The sequence below is a fragment of the Ranitomeya imitator genome, chromosome 8 (assembly GCF_032444005.1).
Source record: "Ranitomeya imitator isolate aRanImi1 chromosome 8, aRanImi1.pri, whole genome shotgun sequence".
NCBI classification, from domain to species: Eukaryota; Metazoa; Chordata; class Amphibia; order Anura; family Dendrobatidae; genus Ranitomeya; species Ranitomeya imitator.
In genome coordinates this window covers 105524802-105538756 of record NC_091289.1, presented here as the reverse complement: position 1 = coordinate 105538756, position 13955 = coordinate 105524802, and positions in this window count along the sequence as shown.

The following is a 13955-nucleotide window of genomic DNA, read 5'->3' as shown; positions in this document are numbered from 1 at the left end:
GAGGGTGCTGGAAATATTTGGAGGACACAGGTACTGCAGTTTCCTTTACCCTTACTGGTGAAATTGCAGGTGCACTGGTAGCCCCATGCTTCTGACTTGCTGTGATGCCTCCAAGTGTTAGATGGGCCAGGAGGCCTGCAATCTCCTGTCCTCCGGTTCTAGTTGCTGGGCCTTTAGTACCCGAGCAACCACAGAGTCCGGGTCAATTTTCTTTTGCACTTGATCTTAGGAAGAGCTCAGTCACAGCTCTACTTCCCGTCTCTCTCCTCACGCGCTTCCTTCCTCTCCCTTCAGTCTTACACTAAACTCTTTAACCCCACCTCCAGACCAGAACTTCTGAAACCGGGTTTAGAGCTCCCCCTTCTGGCCTGGAGTCAGGAAGGTGCTGTATGTTTGTATTACATGACAAGGGGATCCCTACTTACATCCAGGCATGACATCACCCCCCCCCGTGAGGAATGCAACGCCATTGTGGCAACCGGACTCCTGGGATGCCACACGTCTACATCTCCCAGAGCCCTTTACCTGCAGGCTGTTTTGTAGTGTTAGACAAGGGACAGTAATTGTTTTAAAATGCACATTTTAAGGAGATGTTCATCATTTTTTTCCTCTGCTTGATTTGTAAAAAAAATAAAGTGGAATTTAATTTCAGTTATTTGAGGTAGCTGGGTAAAGATTCTCTGGTCATGAGTATATCATTTTTGCCATGGATTAAAAGAGGCAGAAGAACATAATGTATGGAAAATATCACAGATGATTATTAGTCCTTAATGGGCATTAATGGAAATCTATCACCAGGTTTTTGCTACTCCATCTGAGAGCAGCGTGGTGTAAGGGAAGAGACCATGATTCCAGTGATGTATCACTTAGGCTGGTTTCACACTTGCGTTTTGATCTGCAGCATTTGTACCGCATATAAACGCATGCATTTTTTTTCTATATTTAACACTAAAAACGCATGCTTTTTTTGTACGCGTTTGGCCTTGTTTAACGACGCATGCGTTTTTTGGCTGCATGCATCCTGCCGCGGAAATGCAACATGTAGTAATTTTCAGAACCTTTTTTTGGCGCATAGAAACGCATGCGTTCGTTTGCGTTTGATTTGCGTCAAAAAAATACATTGGTGTCTATGGAAACGCATGCGTTTTTACGCACATGCGTTTGGTTGCGTTTTTGAACGCATGCGTTTCAATTAAGATAACCATGTCTAGACACTGATAAGCCACCCCCTACCATCAAGGTGATAAAAGGGAGGTTGGGGACAGTTTCAGGACACTTCTCACCAGACTCTCAAGAAGACAAGACACTGGCAGGCCGCATTTTGGAGGACAAGACCCAGATCAATGTGAGTATATCCTAGCCAATGCCTTTATTTTCTATTTTTTGGCTCTACATGTCCTAATTTCTTCCATTTATTTTTTTCTACATGCATCAGAATGTCTTCTGCGGAGTCTTAATCTGATGAGGAATATCAGCCACGTCAGTCGGAAGTGGAGCATGTCAGTGAGGTGAGTATTTGCCTCTTCAGCTTGGTAAGTATTCACTGTCACATCGACACATGTGACAATTAGATTTTTCCTTTTTTTTAGAGCACTTCTACTGAGGCACAGACCGGGCAGGAGCAGCGGAGTCAAGCTCCAGTGGGAAGACGGCAGCGGGTACGTATACAAGGCTGACTGTCCTCATTGTAATATTCTTGAATCTTTCTTTCTTTACACTTGTATTTATTTAATTTTTTCTTCTGGAATCCTTTTGTATGTTGACTTTCGTATTCATGCCATTTCTCATCATCTGTTCTCTTTCTTTTCCTTATGTAATTGAGCAAACTTTACTGACTTTCTTTAATTTTTAGGTTTCACAACGGGACGATGACCTGATCGACAACGACCTCCTAATAACACTGGTCCAGGAGCGAGTTCCGTTGTGGGAAAGCCGGGATCCACTGCACGCTCCGCCGTTTATGGAATGAGGTGGCCCAAGCGTTGTGGGATGGCTGGGACAACACCCCGCCACGGGTCCGTAGTGAATTTGGTAAGTATTGCACTGCAGTGTGAAGCAGCAGAGACCTTGGCCGTGCTCTCTTGACTGTGTGTGATGAAAGAAACTCTCCGGAGTTTCTCTCATCACACACAGTTGTCTGTGCACGGCAAAAAGTCCATTTCCTAACCATAGTGTGTTTTTTTTAACAGTGGACAAAGTAAAAACACGTTGGCGTTCGATGAAGGACCGCTTTAACAAGGACGTGTGCCAAGAGAGTCGTGCTGCCAGTGGTTCAGGAGCAAGGATCAGACTGTACAAGTATCATCGCGTGCTGTCATTTTTAAGACCGGTCCTTGTCCAGAGAATGTAAGTTTTTGTCACATGCTTTCGGTTGTATTGCATTGACATAATCTGTATTTTAAAATTCCACAGGATTTAGCGTCTGGTTATTTTTTGGTATTAATTTTCTGTTTCCTTTTTTCACAGCACACACAGCACGACTGTCGGCCCAGCTTCAGGAGCGGTCCCTCATCCGGCAGTCACGGACCTGTCCCAGCCATCCAGCAGCGGAGCAGCAGGTGGGCCTTCCACACTAACTGGAGACCAGGGAGCTGGCCCATCAGGGCTTCCCCTTTCGCAGTCCTCTTCCACTGCACCATTTTTTGGGGGCTCATCCCAGCAGCGACAGAGGGCTTCGGACAGGTCACTCATGCCCGAGTTTTTGCACTTGAGGTCGGTTTTACACGAAGCAATCAAGGCTTTAGGTGACCGAATGGATGTTTCTCATATCCTCTTGAATGCCCGTATCCAGGAGGTCACCAAAAGCCTTGATCAAGTGAAAGCCGACCTCCAGAGGCCAGCTCATCATTTTTTTAACCAAATTGAGCAGGGCATGTCGGAACACCTTACCCCTGATCTCCAGCTCAGTTTGATGCAGGCCTGCAATGCTGCTTTTGTGCAGGCTATGCAGCAGAGTCGGTATTTACAGCAGACAGTGGCGGCATATCCAACTGTGCCATCACAGTCACGATTAACCTCAATGCCGACCTCTGCTGCATACCACTGCACGGCCACCTCAATTCCTTCCACAGGCGGACTCCACTACAGCGCCAACACCATGACGAGTGCAGTTGGACATCCCACCGCCACCACCGTGACAGCCGCTGCTCCGGCTTGGACCTCCTCCACCGACACCACGATGCAGCAGGACCCTGGTGTGGCTTTTCGGACCGGCCCCACCACGATGCCGCAGGACCCTGGCATGGCTTTCAGGACCGCCCCCACCACGATGCAGCAGGACCCTGGTGTGGCTTTTCGTACCGGCCCCACCACGATGCCGCAGGACCCTGCCATGGCTTTCAGGACCGCCCCCACCACAATGCAGCAGGACCCTGGCGTGGCTTTTCAGACCGGCCCCACCACAATGCCGCAAGACCCTGCCATGGCTTTCAGGACCGCCCCACCACGATGCAGCAGGACCCTGCCGTGGCTTTTCGGACCAGCCCCACCACGATGCCGCAGGACCCTGCCATGGCTTTCAGGACCGCCCTCACCACGATGCAGCAGAACCCTGGCATGCCTTTATGGACTGGCCCCACCACGATGCAGCAGGACCCTGGCAGGGCTTTATGTACCCTCCCACCACGACGCAGCAAGACCCTGGCATGGACGTTCGCTTGACAAGCGATATGGACTGTGAGACAGTGCAGATGGACCCTGGCGGGTCACCCGCCACCACGCTACAGCATATGAGCCCACCAAGACGTCCCCCTACCAAGCAAAACCAAAAAAAAAACTCAAAAAAAAACCTCTTAGTATTCCTCCCCCTTCACCTACCGATGTGTCTGTATTGTCAGTTTTGTCTCATCCTTCCAGTGCGTCTCAAGCCTCTCATGTGTCAAGCCCCATCCCCGAACTTCCAGACCCTTCTAGTTTCATTGCCCCTTCTCCTGCCACCTCTGCGTCGTCCATGGTTAGCCAGGCCTCATTTGTTCACACCCCCGTATAAATGTTTTCAATTGTTTGTTAACAAAATAAAAAAAAGTTTGATTTGCCACAATTATGTTTGGTATACTGTGCCTATCGCCGCCGGCAACACACACCGTGCGCCAAGAAACGTCGCCACACACTTACTTTTTGGGCCACATCATATCTCCAGTAGTAAAAAAAACAAGACTGCAGCTATATGTGTCTTTAGTATACAGATATGAGGTGTGCCAAAAAATATAACATGTATCTCCATATTCTCTTTTTGTCTATGCCTAGTGTGGCAGTATGAAGAGAAAATGGTGCAGTCCTCTACTGAACAGGTCAGGTGTCAAAAAACTCATTAGTTATGATACCTGACCTGTTGAGTAGATAACTGCCTTGTGCATAATCTATTACACACAAATTGAGGGCACAATGTTTGTCACACGCTACATATCTATGCTCACCTGCCCATGTGTCAGAAATAGTGAATTCATGAGGCTGTATATGTTTATCATGAATGCATTATTTCTAACACCTGACTTGATGAGTATAAATAGCATGACAGTGATTGTCTCTTCAGTTTGTGTCCAATGGATAAATGAGAAGACAATCATGACGCAATGACGTCAACAAGCTTACCAATAAAGCAACATGGCTACCATTACTAGCAGTATGTGGCCAGTGTTTTATAACCGTATTTGTAAACCAAAAGAAGGAGTGGAACAATTATAGGTAAATTATGATAACACAATAACTAGCACCTCTGCTTGTATCGCCCACTCTTGGTTTTGGATTACAAAAAATGATATTAAATACCGATCAAATACTGCCAATTTTTGTACAACCTTGGTTTAGAGAGGAAAAAGATAGGAGACACGGTCAACACAACCAACCCTAAAGTTTATTAATGTGAAATATTATTTTCATTGTAGAAAATTACTGGTACACATTAAGATACAACAGGACATTTACACAACATTATACTGCCATGACAACCGGCCAATATCTGAATCAAAAAAGGCAGCAAATTGGTCCCGCATGAGACCAACGGCTGCAGTTGACCACAGCAGGTGATGCTTGAAATCAGGCAGTGGGTGTGCAACTGGTTCATCCAGTTCAATGTTGGGTCGCTCCTTAGTAATTATGTAATTGTGGAGAACCACACAGGCTTTGACCACCTCGTCAACTGTTTCCACTTTTAGATTTATGGTTGATGCAAGAATGCGCCATTTAGCGACCAGAATGTCAAAGGTACACTCTACTGTTCTTCAGGCCCTGGTCAGTCTGTAGTTAAAGAGCCTTCTAGTGTGGTCCAAGTCCCGACTGGAATAGGGCTTCAGTAGATTTTCACACATCTGGAAGGCCTCATCCCCAACCATAACAAATGGCAGCGGTGGACCTTGAGTGTTGGGGAGAGGCTGTGAAGGGGGAAAATTGAAATTGTTGCCATACACACACCGGCCCATATCCAAGCTCTTGAAAGTCTGGGAATCGTTGCCACAGCCAAAAGCTCCAATGTCCACGGCGATGAAGTGACAGTCCGCATCAGCTATTGCCATGAGCACTACAGAAAAATATTTTTTATAGTTGAAAAACTCCGATCCGGTTCTGGCAGGTTTGATAATGCAGATGTGCTTTTCATCCACCGCTCCTAAACAGTTGGGGAAATCACACACATTCCAGAATTTTTCTGCAATTTCACGCCACATGTCCGCGGTGGGTAGGGGTATAAACTCACCACGGAGTACATTCCACAAAGCTCGACATCTGTCCACAACTATTCCGGACAGGGTGGATATTCCAAGCCGGTATTGGAAGTGGAGGGATGATAAACTCTCCCCTGTGGCAAGAAATCTAGAAGAAAAACACAAGCAAAAAAACAACATTACAGTCTATTCTTTTTATCGTGTGGTTACAAAAAAAAGAGGAAAATACACAAAAAATACATGTCAGAATAACCTAAATTTGGACTGTCATTGGTTTAGATTTTGAACGTACCTTAATGTCACCAGCAGACGTTCCTCGGGTGGAATCGCTCTACGGAGCTGGGTGTCCTGTCGCCGTATGGCTCCTTGGACATGAGAAAGCAAATCCCGGAACGATTCTTGCAACATTCTCGTGTACACCTGGAATTTCTCCGGGTTGGCATTCAGCTCGGCATAGAGCGTGTGATAGGCTCCACGGCTCTCACGTACTTCGAAAATGGGGTGCCTCCAAAAACGCCTACGTTGTCTCCTTCTCAATCTTTTGCGATTTCGGTCTTGCTCCCAAGCAAAAGCACAGGCAAGAAACAGCTTGAAGATGAAATCCAGGTTGAAATAAAAGCTCTCCATGCGAAGATCCATCATGACACAGGATACAGTAGCAAGCTGTTAAAATTTCAGTAGCCATAGGGTCTATATATAGAGATCCCATCATATACGCCCTCTCTAGTCCCATTGGTGGTGTCTGGTTATCTTGATTTTTCTCTTGTGAAATTTCTCTTCTTGCTCACCAAAAACGCAAACACAAGAAAAAACGCATGTAAACGCGTACAAACGCTGCGTTTTTTTAGCCGCATGCGTTAACACATGCATCTAAAAAACACTGCATTTGTACGCGTTTACATGCGCTTTTTCCTGCACTTGCAGATGCGTTTAAAACGCTGCAGATCAAAACGCAAGTGTGAAACCAGCCTTACTTGTGTGCTGCTGTTTTATTAAATGCCTGATCTAGCAGTTCTCTGAGTGCTGAGCTCTGTATAACACTGACCACACCACTAATTGGCCTGCTTTCTATGTACATAAACAGGAAGCAGCTAATCGATGATAGGGGCGGGTTACAGAGCTCTTGAATATAGAGGACTTCATAACAGCAGATTTACTAGTCCTGTAGTGACAATCTCCTGCTGATAAAACAGTAATTTTATTACAGCAAGCAGCCCAGGGAGACATCACTGGAATCAGGGAGCCTGTCCACATACATTGCTACACCTGAATTGGGTGGAAAAAAACATAATTTGCTACCTGAGGATGATCAGGAACTCAGTGATACTGTTCAGTAGTCCTTTAGCACCAGCAAAGAACGGATTTATTATACAGCACTTATTTATGTCCATTAGGGTTGAGCGAAACGGGTCGAACATTTTCAAAAGTCGCCGACTTTTGGCTAAGTCGGGGTTTCATGAAACCCGATCCGACCCCTGTGCGGGGTCGGCCATGCGGTACGCGACTTTCGCGCCAAAGTCGCGTTTCAATGACGCGAAAAGCGCCATTTCTCAGCCAATGAAGGTAAACGCAGAGTGTGGGCAGCGTGATGACATAGGTCCTGGTCCCCACCATCTTAGAGAAGGGCATTGCAGTGATTGGCTTGCTGTCTGCGACGTCACAGGGGCTATAAAGAGGCGTTCCCGCCGACCGCCATCTTACTGCTGCTGATCTGAGCTTAGGGAGAGGTTGCTGCCGCTTTGTCAGAAGCAGGGATAGCGTTAGGCAGGGTCCATTAACCACAAAACCGCTTGTGCTGCAGCGATTTGCACTGTCCAACACCACCCTCGGTGTGCAGGGACAGTGGAAGTTTTTTTTGTTTTTTTTTTCCCCTCAGCGCTGTAGCTCATTGGGCTGCCCTAGAAGGCTCCCTGATAGCTGCATTGCTGTGTGTACGCCGCTGTGCAAACCAACTGCTTTTTTCAAAGCACAAATCCTCTTGTTCCTTCCTTTCTGCACAGCTATCTTTTTTGTTTGTCCACACTTTTTATTTCATTTGTGCATCAGTCCACTCCTTATTGCTGCCTGCCATACCTGGCTGAGATTACTGCAGGCAGGGAGATAGTAGCTGCCTGCCATACCTGGCTGAGATTACTGCAGGCAGGGAGATAGTAATTGTAGGACATTCCCTGTTTTTTTTTTTTTTTTTTTTTTGGTGGGAGATTAAGATTGGCAATTTGGCATTTCTGCTAGAGTGCCATCCCTGTGTGTGCCATCTCTCTCACATAGTGGGCCATAGAAAGCCTTTTCATTTTTCTGTATTTTTTTTTGTGGGGTGTATAAATTCTCCCTGATAAAAATACAGTGGGAGATTAATATTGGCCTTTGGGCTTGTGTGCCAGTCCTGAGTGTGCCATCTCTCTCACAAATAGTGGGCCATAGAAAGCCTATTTTATTTTTTTGGGGGTTTTATAAATTCTCCCTGAAAAAAAGGGAGATTAATATTGGCCTCTGGGCTTGTGTGCCAGTCCTGAGCGTGCCATCTGTGCCAGCCCTGAGCGTGCCATCTCTCTCACAAATAGTGGGCCATAGAAAGCCTATTTAATTTTTTTTTTTGTTTTATAAATTTTCCCTGAAAAAAGGGAGATTAATATTGGCCTCTGGGCTTGTGTGCCAGTTGTGAGCGTGCCATCTGTGCCAGTCCTGAGCGTGCCATCTCTCTCACAAATAGTGGGCCATAGAAAGCCTATTTAAATATTTTTTTGGTTTTATAAATTCTCCCAGAAAAAAAGGGAGATTAATATTGGCCTCTGGGCTTGTGTGCCAGTCCTGAGCGTGCCATCTGTGCCAGCCCTGAGCGTGCCATCTCTCTCACAAATAGTGGGCCATAGAAAGCCTATTTAATTTTTTTTTTTGTTTTATAAATTTTCCCTGAAAAAAGGGAGATTAATATTGGCCTCTGGGCTTGTGTGCCAGTTGTGAGCGTGCCATCTGTGCCAGTCCTGAGCGTGCCATCTCTCTCACAAATAGTGGGCCATAGAAAGCCTATTTAAATATTTTTTTGGTTTTATAAATTCTCCCAGAAAAAAAGGGAGATTAATATTGGCCTCTGGGCTTCTGTGCCAGTCCTGAGCGTGCCATCTGTGCCAGTCCTGAGCGTCCCATCTCTCTCACAAATAGTGGGCCATAGAAAGCCTATTTTATTTTTTTTGGGGGTTTTATAAATTCTCCCTGAAAAAAAGGGAGATTAATATTGGCCTCTGGGCTTGTGTGCCAGTCCTGAGCGTGCCATCTGTGCCAGCCCTGAGCGTGCCATCTCTCTCACAAATAGTGGGCCATAGAAAGCCTATTTAATTTTTTTTTTTGTTTTATAAATTTTCCCTGAAAAAAGGGAGATTAATATTGGCCTCTGGGCTTGTGTGCCAGTTGTGAGCGTGCCATCTGTGCCAGTCCTGAGCGTGCCATCTCTCTCACAAATAGTGGGCCATAGAAAGCCTATTTAAATATTTTTTTGGTTTTATAAATTCTCCCAGAAAAAAAGGGAGATTAATATTGGCCTCTGGGCTTCTGTGCCAGTCCTGAGCGTGCCATCTGTGCCAGTCCTGAGCGTCCCATCTCTCTCACAAATAGTGGGCCATAGAAAGCCTATTTTATTTTTTTTTGGGGTTTTAGAAATTCTCCCTGGAAAAAAAAAGGGAGATTAATATTGCCCTTTGGGCTTGTGTGCCAGTACTAAGCGTTCCATCTCTCTCTCTCTCTCAGTCAGTGGGCCATAGAACGCCTATTTTTGGTTTTATTTGTTTTCTAAATTCTCCCTGAAAAAATCATTTTATTTTATTTGGTTTCTAAATTCTTCCTGATAAAATCATATTTTTTTTATTATTTTTATTTCTAAAGTCTCCCTGAAAAAAAAAAAAAAAAAACAACCAAAAAAACAGTGGGAGATTAATATTGGCCTTTCTGCTTGTGTGCCAGTCTTGACTCCTGGGTGTGCCATCTCTCTCTCTCTCTCTCTCTCTCTCTCTCTCTCTCTCCAATTGTGGTCCATAGAAAGCCTATATTTTTTTTCCTTGATTTGGGTTCTAAAATCTACCAGAGAAAATAACTACATCAATCATTGGTAGAAAAATATTGGCCTCTGGGTTTGTGTGCCACTCCTGACTCCTGTGTGCGTCATCTCTCAGTCAGTGGGCCATAGAACGCCTATTTTTGGTTTTATTTGTTTTCTAAATTCTCCCTGAAAAAATCATTTTATTTTATTTGGTTTCTAAATTCTTCCTGATAAAATCATATTTTTTTTATTATTTTTTTTTCTAAAGTCTCCCTGAAAAAAAAAAAAAAAAACAGTGGGAGATTAATATTGGCCTTTCTGCTTGTGTGCCAGTCTTGACTCCTGGGTGCGTCATCTCTCAGTCAGTGGGCCATAGAACGCCTATTTTTGGTTTTATTTGTTTTCTAAATTCTCCCTGAAAAAATCATTTTATTTTATTTGGTTTCTAAATTCTTCCTGATAAAATCAAATTTTTTTTATTATTTTTTTTTCTAAAGTCTCCCTGAAAAAAAAAAAAAAAAACAGTGGGAGATTAATATTGGCCTTTCTGCTTGTGTGCCAGTCTTGACTCCTGGGTGCGTCATCTCTCAGTCAGTGGGCCATAGAACGCCTATTTTTGGTTTTATTTGTTTTATAAATTCTCCCTGAAAAAATCATTTTATTTTATTTGGTTTCTAAATTCTTCCTGATAAAATCATATTTTTTTTATTATTTTTTTTTCTAAAGTCTCCCTGAAAAAAAAAAAAAAAAAACAACCAAAAAAAACAGTGGGAGATTAATATTGGCCTTTCTGCTTGTGTGCCAGTCTTGACTCCTGGGTGTGCCATCTCTCTCTCTCTCTCTCTCTCTCTCTCTCTCTCTCCAATTGTGGTCCATAGAAAGCCTATATTTTTTTTCTTTGATTTGGGTTCTAAAATCTACCAGAGAAAATAACTACATCAATCATTGGTAGAAAAATATTGGCCTCTGGGTTTGTGTGCCACTCCTGACTCCTGTGTGCGTCATCTCTCAGTCAGTGGGCCATAGAACGCCTATTTTTGGTTTTATTTGTTTTCTAAATTCTCCCTGAAAAAATCATTTTATTTTATTTGGTTTCTAAATTCTTCCTGATAAAATCATATTTTTTTTATTATTTTTTTTTCTAAAGTCTCCCTGAAAAAAAAAAAAAAAAACAGTGGGAGATTAATATTGGCCTTTCTGCTTGTGTGCCAGTCTTGACTCCTGGGTGCGTCATCTCTCAGTCAGTGGGCCATAGAACGCCTATTTTTGGTTTTATTTGTTTTCTAAATTCTCCCTGAAAAAATCATTTTATTTTATTTGGTTTCTAAATTCTTCCTGATAAAATCACATTTTTTTTATTATTTTTTTTTCTAAAGTCTCCCTGAAAAAAAAAAAAAAAAAACAACCAAAAAAAACAGTGGGAGATTAATATTGGCCTTTCTGCTTGTGTGCCAGTCTTGACTCCTGGGTGTGCCATCTCTCTCTCTCTCTCTCTCTCTCTCTCTCTCTCTCTCCAATTGTGGTCCATAGAAAGCCTATATTTTTTTTCCTTGATTTGGGTTCTAAAATCTACCAGAGAAAATAACTACATCAATCATTGGTAGAAAAATATTGGCCTCTGGGTTTGTGTGCCACTCCTGACTCCTGTGTGCGTCATCTCTCAGTCAGTGGGCCATAGAACGCCTATTTTTGTTTTTATTTGTTTTATAAATTCTCCCTGAAAAAATCATTTTATTTTATTTGGTTTCTAAATTCTTCCTGATAAAATCATATTTTTTTTATTATTTTTTTTTCTAAAGTCTCCCTGAAAAAAAAAAAAAAAAAAAAAAAACAGTGGGAGATTAATATTGGCCTTTCTGCTTGTGTGCCAGTCTTGACTCCTGGGTGTGCCATCTCTCTCTCTCTCTCTCTCCAATTGTGGTCCATAGAAAGCCTACATTTTTTTTCCTTGATTTGGGTTCCAAAATCTACCAGAGAAAATAACTCCATCAATCATTGGTAGAAAAATATTGGCCTCTGGGCTTGTGTGCCACTCCTGATTCCTGTGTGCGTCATCTCTCACTCAGTGGCCCATAGAAAGCATATAGTTTGTTACATTTGTTTTCTAAATTCTCCCTGCAAAAATCTATTTTTTTTTTTTGGGGGGGTTTCTAAAGTGTTCCTGAAAAAAATAAAAATAAAAAAAAAATAATAGTGTGACATTAATATTAACATTTGTGCTTCAGTGACAGTCCTGCGTGTGGGGCATCTCTCTAATTTGCAGCCACCAAAAAAAGAGTGTGTAACATTGGGCCTGATTTTCGCTGTGGTCTCACCAACCTGTAAAGGGGTAGCTAAATCATACTGAAGTTATAGCTCACCGTGTAAGTTGTGTGACTGCAACAAATAACGTTAGTTTGGTTACGTTTTTAAAACAATGAGGAAGTCTAGTGGAAGAGGTCGTGGCCGGGGGCGTTCATTGTCAGCTGGTAATGAGGGTAGTGGTAGTGGTGGAGCATCAGGTGGTCGTGGGGGAAAAAATATTGCACCTAAGTCTGGAGCTGTGGAGCCAGGTTCGTCGTCCGGCTACACAAGGCCTCGAACGCTCCCTTTTCTGGGATTAGGAAAACCGCTTTTAAAGCCGGAGCAGCAAGAGCAAGTTTTGGCTTATCTTGCTGACTCAGCCTCTAGCTCTTTTGCCTCATCTCGTGAAACTGGTAAAAGTAAAAGCAGCGCGTCGTTAGTGGATGTTCACGGTCAGGGACAAGTCACTTCCTTGTCCTCTTCAGCAAAAACAACAACAGAGAAGAATGCAGCAGGCGACACAACGGGTTACTCCATGGAGCTCTTTACACATACCGTCCCTGGCTTAGAAAGTGAAGCAGTTAACAGTCCATGCCCATTACAAATTGAATCTGACATGGAGTGCACTGACGCACAGCCACAGCCAGACTACTATGCTGGTCCTTTGACTCAGACCACAACATTGCCCTCGCAGGGTGCTGATCAAGAATCAGACCCTGATGAGACTATGTTGCCCCATCACGAACGCTATACCACCGAACGACACGGTGACACAGACGAAGTTGCGCAGGAGGTACAAGAAGAGTTATTAGATGACCCAGTTCTTGACCCCGATTGGCAGCCATTGGGGGAACAGGGTGCAGGCGGCAGCAGTTCTGAAGCAGAGGAGGAGGAGGGGCCGCAGCAGGCATCAACATCGCCACAGGTTCCATCTGCCGGGCCCGTATCTTGCCCAAAACGCGTGGCAAAGCCAAAACCTGGTGGAGGACAGCGTGGCCATCCGGTTAAAGCTCAGTCTGCAATGCCTGAAAAGGTATCCGATGCTAGAAAGAGTGCAGTCTGGCATTTTTTTAAACAACATCCAATTGATCAGCGCAAAGTCATCTGTCAAAAATGTTCTACTTCCTTAAGCAGAGGTCAGAATCTGAAAAGTCTCAATACTAGTTGCATGCATAGACATTTAACCACCATGCATTTGAAAGCTTGGACTAACTACCAAACGTCCCTTAAGGTTGTTGCACCCTCGGCCAATGAAGCTAGTCATCAACGCAACATCCCTTCCGGCAGTGTAGGACCACCATTTAGCGCACCACCTGCTGTATCTGTGCAGGTATCTTTGCCAGGCCAAAGCAGTCAGGGTCAGGGAATCACCAGTTTCGTAGTAGGAAACACTGCATCTAGGGCACCGGCGGCAACAATACCATCTCCCACCGTCTCTCAGTCTGCCATGTCCACCGGCACCCCCGCTAGTTCCACGATCTCCAGCTCTCCAGTCCAGCTCACCCTACATGAGACTATGGTTAGAAAAAGGAAATACTTAGCCTCGCATCCGCGTACACAGGGTTTGAACGCCCACATAGCTAGACTAATCTCGTTAGAGATGATGCCCTACCGGTTAGTTGAAAGCGAAGCTTTCAAAGACCTGATGGACTACGCTGTACCACGCTACGAGCTACCCAGTCGACACTTTTTTTCCAGAAAAGCCATCCCAGCCCTCCACCAGCATGTTAAAGAGCGCATCGTCCATGCACTCAGGCAATCTGTGAGCACAAAGGTGCACCTGACAACAGATGCATGGACCAGTAGGCATGGCCAGGGACGTTACGTGTCCATCACGGCACACTGGGTAAATGTGGTGGATGCAGGGTCCACAGGGGACAGCAAGTTTGGGACAGTTCTGCCTAGCCCACGGTCTAGTAAACAGTTGTCTGTAGCCGTTCGCACCCCCTCCTCCTCCTCCTCCTCCTCGTCCTCCTGCAGAAGCA